Source organism: Myotis myotis, unplaced genomic scaffold (assembly GCF_014108235.1).
Source record: "Myotis myotis isolate mMyoMyo1 unplaced genomic scaffold, mMyoMyo1.p scaffold_m19_p_8, whole genome shotgun sequence".
Classification (NCBI taxonomy): Eukaryota; Metazoa; Chordata; class Mammalia; order Chiroptera; family Vespertilionidae; genus Myotis; species Myotis myotis.
In genome coordinates this window covers 82,496,551-82,511,000 of record NW_023416390.1, presented here as the reverse complement: position 1 = coordinate 82,511,000, position 14,450 = coordinate 82,496,551, and the positions used below count along the sequence as shown (strand labels likewise).

At 39.6% G+C, this 14,450-nt stretch overlaps 1 pseudogene; it reads left to right on the top strand.

Moving 5' to 3' along the window:
* Window positions 1-13,743: 13,743 nt before the first annotated feature.
* On the top strand, window positions 13,744-14,071 carry LOC118661028 (annotated as a pseudogene).
* Window positions 14,072-14,450: the final 379 nt, after the last annotated feature.

Sequence of the window (14,450 nt, the reverse complement as noted above, 5' to 3'; positions counted from 1 at the left end):
TTGCAGTACATTTTGGGTGTGTTTTGCTTCCTTGTCTTCTAATTCACTAATTCGGTCCTCCGCTTCTCCTAGTCTACTGTTGATACTTTCAATGGAGTTTTTCATTGCAGCTATATCACTCTTCATTTCTTCTTGGGTCTTACTTATGTTGTTGATTTTTTAATCTGTTTCTTCTAGCTTCTTCCATATGTTATCGATTTTTTCATCTGTTTCTTCTTGCTTCTTGCAGAGGTTGTCGATTTTTTCCTCCATCCGGTTTATGCACTCTAGGACCCTCATTCTGAATTCTTTTTCTGTCATGTTGCATGCCTCTGTATTACTTAGCTGCTTTTCTGGAGAGTCCTCCTTCTCTTTCCTTTGGGGGTTTCTTTGTCTACCCATGTTTGATCTCGCTGACATATCTAGACGTTGAGTCGTTCAGTGGTTGCTCCCTTGGTGGCAGTGACTCCTTGGTCTGTGGTTGCTCTTCGGGCGGTTGCGGTAGCAGCTGCTCTTCAGTTGGCAGCAGCTCCTCTGGTGGGTGCTGTTCACAGCTGTGGTGGCTCTTCTGGCTGGTGGGGCGAGGTTTCACGTACATCTGCTGTTCCTCCGCAGAAGGTGTGGTGCTCAGGACGTTGCTGTTGCTTGGATCTGCTGCGTTGATTTAAAGGCACAAAATACAACACAACAAGGCACCACGTACCAGGCACTATACACAAATATATTCACGATATGAATAACCCCAAATAAAGGTGACCACCTGAATTAAGAGAATTGGGGGGTACCGAAGAAGGAAGAGAAAAAGATAAAAGAGAAAAAAGAAAAGAAAAGTAGGGACCAAAAAAAGGAGTGCAAAAATGAAATTGGGAAAAAGGAGGGGGGAAAATAAAAGCGAGAAAAGAAAAAAAAAGAGAGAGAATGAAGTGGAAGAGGGGAAGAGACTTTTTTATATGAGGAGAATACTCCTATAGAACAGCCATTAATCCCAACAAATTCCAGCAACAGCTCCCTGGAGATGAATGCAAACTAGAAACAACCAATAATATAACGATGAAAATAGAATGGAGAACACTAATCCCAAAATAAAATAAAGATAAAATAAAATGGCACTTTAAAAAAAAAATGGTAAAATGGTAGCAGTAATAATACTGGTTAAAAATAAGAAGGTAGTAATTAAAAGGGTAAAATCAGGTGATGGAAAAAGAAGAAAAAAAGAAGAAAAAGAAATTGGTTTCTTAGTTAAAAGGTGAAAAAGAAAAAAAAAATTGCAGTAGTGAAGGTCCTTCGGTTCTTCTATTCTTCAGTGTGGCTCACCTTAGACCTGCCAGGTATTCAGGAGAGTGTTGAGTTTCCCTGCGATACACTGTTCCTCTGTGTGTAAACCACAGTCCTTATTTTAAAGCAAGCCACATTTGTTTCCCAGACTGCCTTATTTTGTGTTTAGCAAAGAGTCAGTTTGTGGGTCAACCTCTGGGTAGCAGTGTCCTGGGGTTGGCCTCTGAGGCTATAGGGCCTCTCTGTCCAGTGGAAGTTCACTGCCCAGAGCTGGCTGCATAATAGTTAGTTACCGGCGCTGTGTTGTTGCTGGGATTGAAAATCCCTCTATAGGCCAGACCCTGTTAACTCCCAGGGACTGATCAGGTTATTTTAATCCTTGATCTCATACAGGGTGGAATCTGGGTGTGGCTGTGCTCCTTGCCTGGGGGCTGGGGGGAGGAGTCTCACTCTCTGGAGAGAATGGCTGCCCCAGTCCTGGGCTCAGGGGTGTCTCAGCACTCAATTCGCTGATACCTCTCCCGGCCCCCCTTCTCTCCTCAGTCTCTCCCCAGATTCCACTCCTCTGCACCCTCTCCCTCTCTTCAGCACAGGTGAGTGTCTGTATCTGAAATGTCCCATGAACAGGATTCAGTGAAAACAAACAAACAAACGCCGGCCGCGGAAACGGGGAAGGCTTGGTTTCTGTAAGCTTCTTCTCTTACCGGGACTGCATGGTCTGGTCAGCTCTTCTGGCTGCCCCCTTTAGGCTCAGTCCTCTGTGATCACAGACCCAGCTCTCAATTCCCCCGGCGGCGCCAGGAATCCCGTGGTTCTCCTTTCCCCCGTCAGGGGCTGTGCCTGTCCCAAGGGACGCGGCTGTCTGCCACACGGTCTCCCTCCGACTCTCCCCCTTCACCTTTTTTAAAAAAATTGATATTAGGGAGAGGGAGAAAAAGATGCCCCCACACTGGAGCTCAGAAGGAATGATAAATATAATTGTTTTAAAAAATCCTTTGATCATGTAACAATAAGAACAGAAAGCACACCAGTTACATTTCCATATTAATATTCATACACCTATATATGTTACAGGAATGGTTACACTTATCCTTAATGATTCTTGATTTTTCATTAGAATTGGATAGTATTTTCATATGTATTAACCCATTTTATTCAAATGTAGCTCCAGGAAGATAGGCAAAAATAATGTCACATTTGCATATTATCTTTGAATGTATGTAGTGCCTATTCATGATTTCATTACAGTCTTACTACCGCTCAGTGGAAGAGATGGGAAATATTATTCTCATATTTTACAACTGAGGATACTGAGGGTCAAACAGTTTAATTGGATGATATGTCCAAGGCTGCATTTTATAACATGAAGCAAAACTAGAGACAAAGAATAGTTTGTCAGTGTCAAGTGCTCTTTCTTCACATCATGCTGCTATATATTGAAAGAGAAGATGGTTTACTGAAGGCTTTACTAATTCTCAGTTATGAATAGAATTCAGTTTCCCTGCCTCCTGGCCAAGCCTCTTTAATTTCTAATAAATGTGATTTTTCTGCCATTATTTAATCACAGGACCTTAGGAAAATTATAGTATCTTTTAGAGCCTTACATTTTAGTTCTATAAAATAGAAATACCAACATCTGCCTTGCAGGGTTATTATAAAAATTAGAGTTATTATGAGGAAGACATTTTTACAGTGCCTAAAATAGAAGCACAATGTCATAATAAATATGATTACTTCATTATTGTTATAGTGCCTAGCTATTTTATATTGCTTTCATGGACATTGAGACAGTATGAGAGTCACTGGCACTCTGCTTCTTGGGTGTATTCTGTCAACATCAGTCTTTGATTTCTCTACCCAGATGTCCATGGTCACTTGTACAAATACTCATGAACTGAGACCCTGACATTCATGTCTTACCCTGGTGGGAAGTTCCCAAGGATCTCCTGTGGAAATAGTTTTTACTGGAGAATCATAGATACATCAGTGCTCTCAAATGCAGTCTGGTCACTGCCATGAGCCTATATGTGTATGTATTACCTAGAGCTTCCTAATCTGAGCATGCTTGATATTTAATATTGGCTTGTGTGAAAAAAAAAAAAAAAAAAAAAGACTTTAAGTCAGACAGACACAGGGTCAAATGCTAACTCTGCACCACAATAGCTATGTAATTTTAGGCATATTGTTTAATTTATTTGTTTCTCAGATTCTTTTTTGTTAAAATAAGTTACATACAATTTTTTTCTTTAAAAGGTTTGTTAGAATTCAATTTAATGAGACAACATGTGTTACATTTTCTCCTTCCTTTAGTAATTGGGTGGCTTCTTTTTTTTTGTTTTATTTTTCTGGGTTTCTGCACACTCCTTGTGTGTTCCCAATTCTGATAAATTTGTTGTCCTCAGGTCACAGGCCCTGCCAAAACACTTCTAATCTTGACTGTGGTGAACAGCAATTTACATGTATTGAGAGATTACTAAATATCAGACATGGTAAACATTTCATTACTTGCATTGAATTTTTAAATACTCATTACAACCACTTAAGGTATGGACCAAGATTATCCTATGTAATAAAAGGGTAATATGCAAATTGACCGAACAGCAGAACGACCCATTGCTATGATGCACACTCACCACCAGAGGGAAGACACTCAACGCACGAGCTGTCCCCTGGTGGTCAGTGTGTTCCCACAGGGGGAGCACTGCTCAGCCAGAAGCCGGGCTCACAGCTGTCGAGCACAGCGGCGGTAGTGGGAGCCTCTCCTGCCTTTACAACCACACTAAGGATGTCTGGTGTCTCCGTGGGGAGCGAGCCTAAGTCATCAGTCAGACATCCCTCAAGGGCTCCTGGACTGTGAGAGGGTGTAGGCCCGGCTGAGGGACACCACCCCCCACTGAGTGCATGAATTTTGTGCACCAGTTTCATTATATAATTTAAAAAACTAAAGCTTGGGAAGTCAAATAAATAAAGGGAAAGCTAGGACACAACCTATTAGTGTCCGAATAAAATTGTGTGCTTAAACTACCTACCTAATCACTTCCTCTAGCAAATATGAGCAGCTTTCCCCACTCCTCAATTTCTAGAACCTGATGAGGGACCCCTGGGGCCTTTAAGGCCACATCCTCAGCGCAGCACTTTAAGATAACAGGTAGACAATACAATGCTGAATATGCAGCACAAGGAGCTCCCTAATTTTGAAAAGAGAAACACAGGGTGAACTTGGTGTCTCCAATTACCATATGAAAATGATCAATGAAGAAAGATGCCAAATAGTTCTTACCTGGCACTCATCACACCACGTATTTTGAGAATTCATTTCTTAGCCATTTAGAAACATCAATAGAACAGCAGAGACAATTTCACAACAAATGTGTCATGATGGATTTGCTAGTTGAGACTCCTAAATGTTTGATTTCCCGCATTTATTATAGGCATTGGAGACGGTTCCTCTTCTGAAGTGCAAGCATCAATTGTTCTCTAACATCCAAAACAATGATAATTTGTTGTCTTTCTGTCATTGTGCAGTTTAATTTCAGAATAAGCAAAACAATGAAGCATCATCATCTCAATTCATATAATTTGAGAAAGCAAAACAGTTGCATAATAAGGAAAGCAAGATCAGAAAGGAACATTGTATACTTTGTACTAACTTTGAGAGTTAATACAGAGAAAAATAGTATATGTGCATGACTGAAGGTGGATATTTTTAAAAATTCTATACAGTAGTACCCCCTTCTCCCCAGGGCTATGTTCTAAGACCCCTACTGGATGTCTGAAACTACCGACGGTACTGAATCCTATATATACTATGTTGTCTTCCTACACATGCATACAGTAAAGTTTAATTTATAAATGAAGAAGAATAATAAATTAACAGCAATAGCTAATAATAAAATAGAATGATTATAAAATACAGTGTACTAAAAGCAATGTGAATGTGGTCTCTCTCTATCTCCAAATACCTTGCGCTGTAGCTACAGCATGGATACTCTGGACAAAGGGATGATTTGCGTCAGAGAAGGACAGAGAAGATGGAGCAAGATTTCATTACGTTACTCATTACATAAATTGTGAGCAATTTATGAATTGTTTATTTCTAAAATTTTCTATTTAATAGCTTTGGATCACAACTGACTACAATAATGAAAACTGTGGACAGAGAAGATGCAGATAAAGAGGGCTGCTATACCTGATTCTCCTTTGAAAATTGGATCACATTTGATCTGTTCAGTATATTATATGTTAATATTATTTTGAAACTCTGGAGTTAAATATTAGGACTAAACTATCAGGCAATGATGTATTAATTAAGATCTTTGAATAAACCTACATGATGTGTATATTGCTTTAAATTTTGCAAACTACTACTTTATCTGTATATCCTTAGTAAACTGGTGCATAACATAGTATCAATAAATGTTTCTTGAATAAATATAGGAAATTTTTCACATTATTCTAGTCATTTTTTATAATAATCCCGTGAAGTAAATATGATTGCCATGTCCTTGTTTGGGGATGAGTTCATTAGTCTACGGTAACAGGAGTTGCTCAGGTCACCCAGTGGCAGGTGAGAACTTGAGCACAGTAAGTCCTCTAACTTCAAAACAAAAACCAGGTTCTGAGAAAGACAAGCACCACATGATTTCAGTTATACGTGAACTCTAATGAACAAAATAAACTAATTAACAAAATAGAAACAGACACATGGATAGAGAGCAGGCTGACAGCTGTCAGAGGGGGGCAGGTTACAGGGCTGGGTGAAACAAGTGAAAGGATTAAGCAAAACAAACAAATAAAAAATTCATAGACAGAGAACAGCATGGTGATCACCAGAGGGAAAAGGGGGAGGGAGGGTAAAGAGTAGATACCTGGTGATGGGAGGAGACTTAACTTTGGATGATAACACACAATACAATGTACAGATGATGTATTATAGAATTGTACACCTGAAGCCTATATAATTTTATTAACCAGTGTCACCCCAATAAAATAAAACAAAGAAACCAAAAACAGGTTCTTTCCATCACACTTTGCAGCTTAGCTCTGGAGAGAATATGACCTAATCTGCAAAATACTTGACAGCATAACCAACATTTGTGTAAACATAGCCTTATGTTTTCATCCAGAATTCCAAGTAAAATATAATTTTTAGATGCCTTTTGTTATCTTGTTTCAAAGCTTTAGGCATATCTTAGGGAACAGGTATGCTAAAAACAGGATGAAATATCCTTTTAAATAAAACTTGAATAAAAAAGACTTTCCTTTGGCAACTCACTTAAGAAGAAAGGATTAAGTGTTTACATATATTGATTTTTTGTAAAGTTTGACCAAAAGAAAATGTAAAAATTGGTATACATATATATATATATATATATATATATATGTATATTGTTTTAATGTATGCAGAAATTCTTGACATAATATTTAATTGACTGCTTATTAAAATTCAGGTGCATCAAATTCATTCTATTTCATTAAGTCATATTTTCTGATCCAAGAAATTACTGCAAGGTCCAAACACTATATAGTAAGTTTTAAAAAGAAATAAATACAAGGTATTTGCTGAAGGGTGCAAATACCATGAAATAATCAAATTGTGAAGTTTGGAAAATCACCAACATAGAAGACCAGGGTGTCTAGTCGCACTAATGAAAGATGTTTGAGGAAATTGAATGGAAAAATAATTTCTGTGAATATATTTGTAATTGGGATGATGGAATTTTAATCACAGAAAAGAGTAGTTGGTAAAGGTAACCATTGTTCTTCATAATAATCTGGATTTCTACTTATTAAAGATTTCTCCCATTATGGTTTTCTGTACCATGTTTTCTTACTTAATAAGGAAGAATCGGATGCCCAGTTGTCTCTCCTTTTTGGTTTAGGTTTATCTTGCCCAGGTGTCTTGCCATAAGACAAGAAACTTTACAAATAACATAGCACAGATATCACTCTTTAAATTCCCAACAGGTGCTGGGATTCACTCCACAACACCTTGGAGAACAGTGGCACATCTTTGCCTGCACGTATCCTGGTGGAAAGTACCATTAGGTAAGAAGGGGCTTATACTGAGTTTTGCTTTCATTGAACACACTGCCTCTCTGAAATCTCCGCCCATTTTGTCCTGGAACAGGTCAGCACATGCTACCCCCAAATATGCCACTTTGGCATATTGATTATTTTGCACGGAGGGAATTTGAAGAAAACACACACACACACACACACACACACACACACACACACACACACACAGTAATGCAGGTAGAGGCTTTCTCTGAGTGCTTCTTCTTATTTCCCTAAATCAGAACCTCCAAAACAAACAAACAAAGGAAACTCAATTGTCATCAACCCCCTTCTCAGGAATCTCATCAATCAGGAAAGATTGGCTCTGATCACAGGAGAGGAAACTGGAAGTTGACATGGAACCCAGACAAACTGTCACAAACTATCACACCCCCCATCTCTTCTCCTCAGGACCCATTCATCTTTCCTAAAAATTATTTATTTTCCCCTAAGTTGCTTATATTACCCCTCCCCTCCCCCTATTAAGATGATTAATAAGTTCCCAAATCTCACTGCTGTTCTGGCTATTACTCTTTTTCCTTCCTGTGATGCCCCATGTGTACATAACATTAAAAATAATAAATGTATATATCTCTTCACCTATTAATCTGCCTGCTGTCAGCTATTTCACAGACTCAACTATCAATCCTAGGAAGATAGAGGAAAAGGTTTTCATTCTCTATAGTCCTAATTCCATTCTTTTAAGAGCACAGAAGCATTTTTTTTTCTTTTTTTCTTCATGGGATGATGAGAAACACACACACACACAAATAAACAAAATCACTGATACTTGTAAAAGACTTGGAGTACTACTTGGCATCTAGTAAGCTTCTGATAAAAAGTAGCTATTATTATTACTAGTTGCCTCATTTGAGAAAAGGTACAAAGTGTTCCTAAGCACCAGGTTCTTCTATTGTAGAATGAAGATTCATTTATCAGTCATTCTAGAAATATTTAGGAGTCTAATAATGATCAACCCTTATGTGAGACAGTGGTACTAGTAGCTACTTCACATTGATTTTAGAAAGACTAAGTGAGGTAATAAATATTAGGTCATCAACACCCTGCCTGCTGGTGGGTAAGAATTCAGTACATGTTAGCTGGTGATAGGGAATGGTAGTGGCTATCATGGAAAAATTATGTATTGCTATTTAATTAAGAAAAATTCCAAAAAAACACACACAGCAATAACAACAACAACAACAAAAACACCACCAAGGTCAAGGAGAGATGCAGGAAATAAATCCAAGGAAGGGTAAAGGACAGCAGAAGAACATACAGGAAATGACTTGTCCCTGATGCAGGATCAAATATCAATCCAACTGCCCAGATTTTGGTAACAATTTGGAGCAGAAATCCAGAATACAATGAAGGGGGTGATGGAGGTGACAGACACTAGACAATACTAAGGATCAGAGCAAAATTGGAGATAGAATGTAGTTGACCAGATCAAAGTACAGAAGCAAAACAAAACAAAGAAACAAAAGAAAGAAAACAAAAACCCACCAATGACATAAAAAATTTTGATTAAAATAATATAGTGCCCTGGCTGGCGTGGCTAAGTTGATTGGAGCATCGTCCCATACACCTAAAAGTTGTGAGTTCGATTCTTGGTCAGGGGACATAACTAGGTTGCAGGTTAAACCTCTAGTTGGGGTACATACAGGAGGCAACCAACTGGTGTTTCTCTCTCACATCGATGTTTCTCTTTCTCTCTTCCTTCATCTCTATCTAAAAATCAGTAAACAAACAAACAAATATAGTGGGTGTGGGTGGGCACTGAGATCCCTACATTCAAATGAGGCAGGAGAAAGGAAATGATATAATTCAGCATCACAGGTGAGATACCCAGACTTTAGTGGCCTTATCCTCGCGTCTGTTCTTGGTATGCAAGGCCACCGCATGCATGAATCCTGGAACTCTGTTAAGGCTTCTATCTCCTCCACTGTGCTTAAGAAAAAGCACATTTGGACAACAGAGCAAGGGTTCATGAGCTAGACATGAGGTAAGAGGGGTTGGAGAGATTCAGCTTTCTTTTAAGTGAGTGAATTTGTTGATTGAATGAATGAATGAATGAATGAATGAACCAAGTAGAAAAAGTGAGAAAGTACTCTTAGACACCCTTGTCTAATGGCAAGAGCCCAGGATTATGAAACAATAAACATGGTAGAAGTAGTTATTAAACTTTTTTTTCATTATTTGAATTCTGGTAGAAATAGTTATTAAACTTTTTTTTTCCTCATTAGAAGGTTATATTGAATTAGGTTAATTACTAAATAAACGTATGACACCATATATAGACTGAATGGCCAGATTATTATGAACACTCCATCAGTACTTCGTTGGGCCACCTTTTGCCTTCAATACTGCTGCAATTCTTCTTGGCATTGACTCCACAAGATGTTGAAAAGTGATGCGAGGAATCTGACACCATACCTGATGAATAGCACTGTCCAATTCTGTGATATTTGATGGTTGTGGAACCAGCTGCCTGATGGCTCTTTTAGCTTCGTCCCACAAATGCTCAACTGGATTGAGATCTGGTGATTGTGGGGGCCACCTAAGCAAGGAAAAGTCTTCCTCGTGTTCTTGAAACCACTCCTGCACAATACGAGCACCATAGGATGGAGCATTGTCTTGTTGGAAGAAGCCATCTCCATTGGGATACACCATCAACATGATAGGATGAACTTGATCAACAACAATACTTAGGTATATTGTGCTATTCAGACGTTTATAATGATCTGGCCCTCTAGCAACTTCAGCGGGAAATTATAGCTAATTTGCTTCCGGGAACCAATTCCAGCATGTCGTAATTTCAAGAGTTTCATCAAAAGGTTGATGAGACTTGGGGACTCAACAGGGTTGAGTCACACATGTAGTCACCTGTTGGGAATGGCTAAAGGCATTTCCCCAAACCTGAATAGGAAACTGATTGTGGCTGCCAGACAGTTAAAGGGCATCTTAATCTACATGTTATTGCCTCCTACTGGCCAAACACCTGAACAGCCTAGGCTATTCCCCAAACTGACAATGCTTCTGTACCCTTTGAAACCTTACCCTTTGAAGTGTATTATCTCCACCTTGCCTTAGGACGAATTGTGTTAATAAAAAGCAAGGGTCCCAGACAAGGAGGCAGTTTTCAGTTCTTTTAGCTGAAGGTCCTCTGACCCCCAATGCCTTTCAAAATTATATCTTGTCTCCGGATTCTTTATTAGTCTCTGGATTCCTATGTCATCTACACACAGTGCCTTTTCCAGATTCCTGAACCCTTCTTGATGCTGGGACAAGAACCCCGGCATTTGCCTACAAAAGTCAGGTGGTCATAAAAATCTGGCCACTCAGTGTATATGTGGTCTTAAAATCTCTCATCTATACAAAGAGTCTCGTAATAGGTAATACCTCAGATGATTTGAATTAGTAAATTAAAAAAATAATACCAGTGACTTTCTGATCACAGGAGAACCACTCTAATCTCCATAATGCTAGCATCGACAGATAGAGGTAACTTCTGTGATATAGATTCATTGTGCAATATTTTTTTAGCTTCCAAAAGGCAGTGATATTCATAGATACACTTAGAAAATGCCAAATCCTGTCTACCTCATACATATTTTAGAAAAGTGTCTATTATTAAATCTAAATATTAACCATTCAACAAATCCATCAAAAGAAAGATTCTCTCTGTCTCTCCATCATTTTCTGGATTTTTGTCATTCTCAACCCTAACACGCTGTGGTGCCTGAGGGTTTCCCCATCACTGCCTCTCGTATGCCAGAGATGCATGTGTGCGTCTTTATGGGAGCCATTAAGTGGTGTTACTAGCAGAAACCTGGGCCACAGTGTTAGGGATTTCCCTTTTGAGAGGGAGACACATAAATGGGTTGGAATTATTGGCAAACACTGCTGTGCTCCTTGATCATTTCATTTCTGTGCTCCCTCTATTTTAAGCATTTTGAGGGCCTGTGAGTCATGATGAAGGCAGACGAGAATGCTTTGGCCCAAGTGTGCTCAACCTGGCATCAGAACTGCTGAGCTTATACAATTAGATAGCCTATATTTCCCCAGCTAAACGGGTTACTCAGGAACAACATGGAGTCTCATGGTGAGCCACATGCATGTCTAAAGAAACACAGGCGAGGAAGGCTCTTGTATGGATTTGCCAGGGGCTTTTGTAAAGGAAGAGTCCTTAGGAGGAAACTAAAATTTTAAAGTGTAGTGACTTATTGGCTGAGTTGTGGCCAGCTGCCATTGGCTGAGCTGTTACTGGGCAAAGAGGAACCTTTATTTTCTTCCTGCTGAGACAGTACAGTAGTGCCACTTCCTACCAGAGATGCAAGGAATATCTCTGCCTGGAGGGGTCAGGAGTGTGCTGACATGTGCATGAGCCTTCTCTTTTCTAGGCTCCCTACTCCATTTTAAATTAGGTTTCTGTTTATTAATTTTTTCAAATCGTAAAGTTTTAGGTGTTCAGGGTCAAACATCAGGTAAACTATGAGAAATATGTACATCTCTGAAACCTATGGCAGAGAGCTTGGGGATTCAGAATTATCTGTCAATTATTTTGTACTCCTTTTTTTTTTTTAGATTCAACATAAAAATGGTTCCCAGCTTACCCTGACTCTGTAATCATTGCTTGGGACCACTCTTTACAAAGGGCAAATGTCACGACATTACTCTGTCTACAAGCTTTAGCTCACAAAGTACAGCCCAGAGGTCGAGATAAAATCAAACAAACACTGAATTTTATTTAATATAATTTTAACTTAATTTGACCATAAGAGGGAACATTGTTGCCATTGGAGTAAGAAATAAAGCAAAGTTATGCCCTAGCTGGTTTAGCTCAGTGGATAGAGTGTCGGGCTGTGGACCAGAGTCCTGGGTTCGATTCCGGTCAAAGGCACAGACCTTGGTTGCAGGCTCCTCACTGGCCCGGGCCGTGGTTGGGGCTCCTGCAGTAGGCAACCAATCTATGTGTTGCTCTCACATCGATGTTTCTCTCAGTCTTTCCCTCTCTCTTCCACTCTCCCTAAAAATCAATGGAAAAATATTCTCAGGTGAGGATTAATAAAAAGTAATAATAAAAATAAAAAGCAAAGTTATGGAAACTTTTATATTTGTTCATTTTCAAGTAAGCGAAGAAGGGCAGGAGAGTTCTCTGACAGTGGCATTGTGATTGGCTTCATACAGACTCATCTCATGCTGGGCTTCTGACAGTTTGCCAGCTTCTGTATCTTGCTTGAAAATCTGAGCCTGTGGAGAACCTTTTGATGGCATGGTTATATTCTCCTCTGGGAGCATCATTCCTTTCAAGGCAGTTCCTGCGGGTGACCTAACACAGGTGTTGCTGTAGTAGAGGTGTTTCTGCACGTGACCTGGCTAAACTAGTGGAATACGGATGAATTCCAGAGAGGGCGCCAGAGGGCAGCAGGACACCCTGCATTCCAGAACCATCAGCTGAGCCCGGTGACATTCAAAAGCAAGAGGGACGGAATCACCATGAAGGCAGATCACAGTGGAAGGCACACCCTCGTAAATTCAACAACATCACACAAACCAGGCACAGTGTGCCCTACCACCTCGTGCGCGGATACGTACACATTTTCTAAAATAATAGAGACAATGAAGTATGTGAAAGATTACTTTAACGTGTGGGATAGAAAGGGAAAAAGACAGAGTACTCCGAGAGGATCCCTTTTCCAGTCCAGATCACATCTTACTGAAATAAACTATTTGCCTGTTTCCAAAATAAACTACTCATTCCTTTTGGGTAGGATGTTTGTTTCACTATTCTATTTGTAGCAATTCTGGTGCCTCATAGACGTCTACAATATTGTGATTTTACTGATCAAGAAACACAAATAATACATACAATGACATAGGATAAATGGGAAAATAAGTTATTTGACAGAAAAAATAGTGAGTTGGATATGTTCCTTATGTGAAATGGATTTCAGCTAAATTACAGACTTAGTGAAATACTGTGGCATTAATACACAAACCAGAGAGAAATGTCAGTATTTGACTTGGGGACAGAAACGTTGCAAGGATTTTTTATGCATTAACACACCAACAGGCGTCACAACAAACAGAAAGTAATAAATTTGCACAAAAACAAAATTGCAAAGTAAAAATTGCAATAATCAGTAAATAATAAATGATGAAATAGAAAATACAGCACATATGGAAGATCAAAAGTTGATACTCTCAATTTACAAAAAAACCTTTATAAATGTAGTACAGCAAATATCCCAGTAGAAACGTAGGTAAAGGAGACACACAAACGGTCAATGATCATGTTTTAAAAATGAAATCTCTGCTTCTCCCAGCTGCCGGAGGTGCTCGGCCGGAGAAGCTAAGGCCACCTGGTGGGGAGGCCCGCACCTGACCCTGCAACTAGCACCTGGCTGGGGAGCACTCAGCCACTGCATGGCCTCTGGCTGGGAGCTCGCCTGCATCTACTGGGCCCTTATCCGGCATGACGGTGACAGAGGACAGACTTATGCCCTCATTAAAGCAGGTGGTGTAAATGTTGAACCTTCCCGGCCAGGCTTCTTGCAAAGGCTCTGGCCAGTGTCAATGTGGGGAGACTCATCTGCAAGGAGGGGCTGGTGGACCTGCCCCAGCAGCTGGTGCCGCACCAGCAGGAGGTCCTGCTCCCACCACTGCTGCCCCAGCTGAGGAGCAGAAAGTGGAGGCAAAGGAAGAAGAATCTGAGGAGGCTGCTGATGACATGGGCGTTGGTCTTTTTGACTAAACCTCTTTTGTAACACATTCAATAAAAAGCTGAACTCGGGAAAAAATTAATCTCTGTAGTAATCAAAGAAATACAATTGTAACTAAAAATGTATTGTTCCATATGAAATTAGAAATAAAAGGTTGCAACATAAGACATCCAGGGGCAGTGAGAGCACAGTGAACTGGGCTGTTTAATATGCAGCTGTGGGATGTGCTTTTCGTAAAGGCAGTTGCCTATTATATAAATTAGGAATTAAATTGTCCATAGCAAAGCTAAAGTGGTAGTGACTTAAACGATTTAGGTGTTTGATTTTCTCACATAATGAGAAAACTGGAGATGGAGAATCTGGGGATGGGATGGCAGCTCCTTATCAATACATTCTCATTCTGCTTTCTGT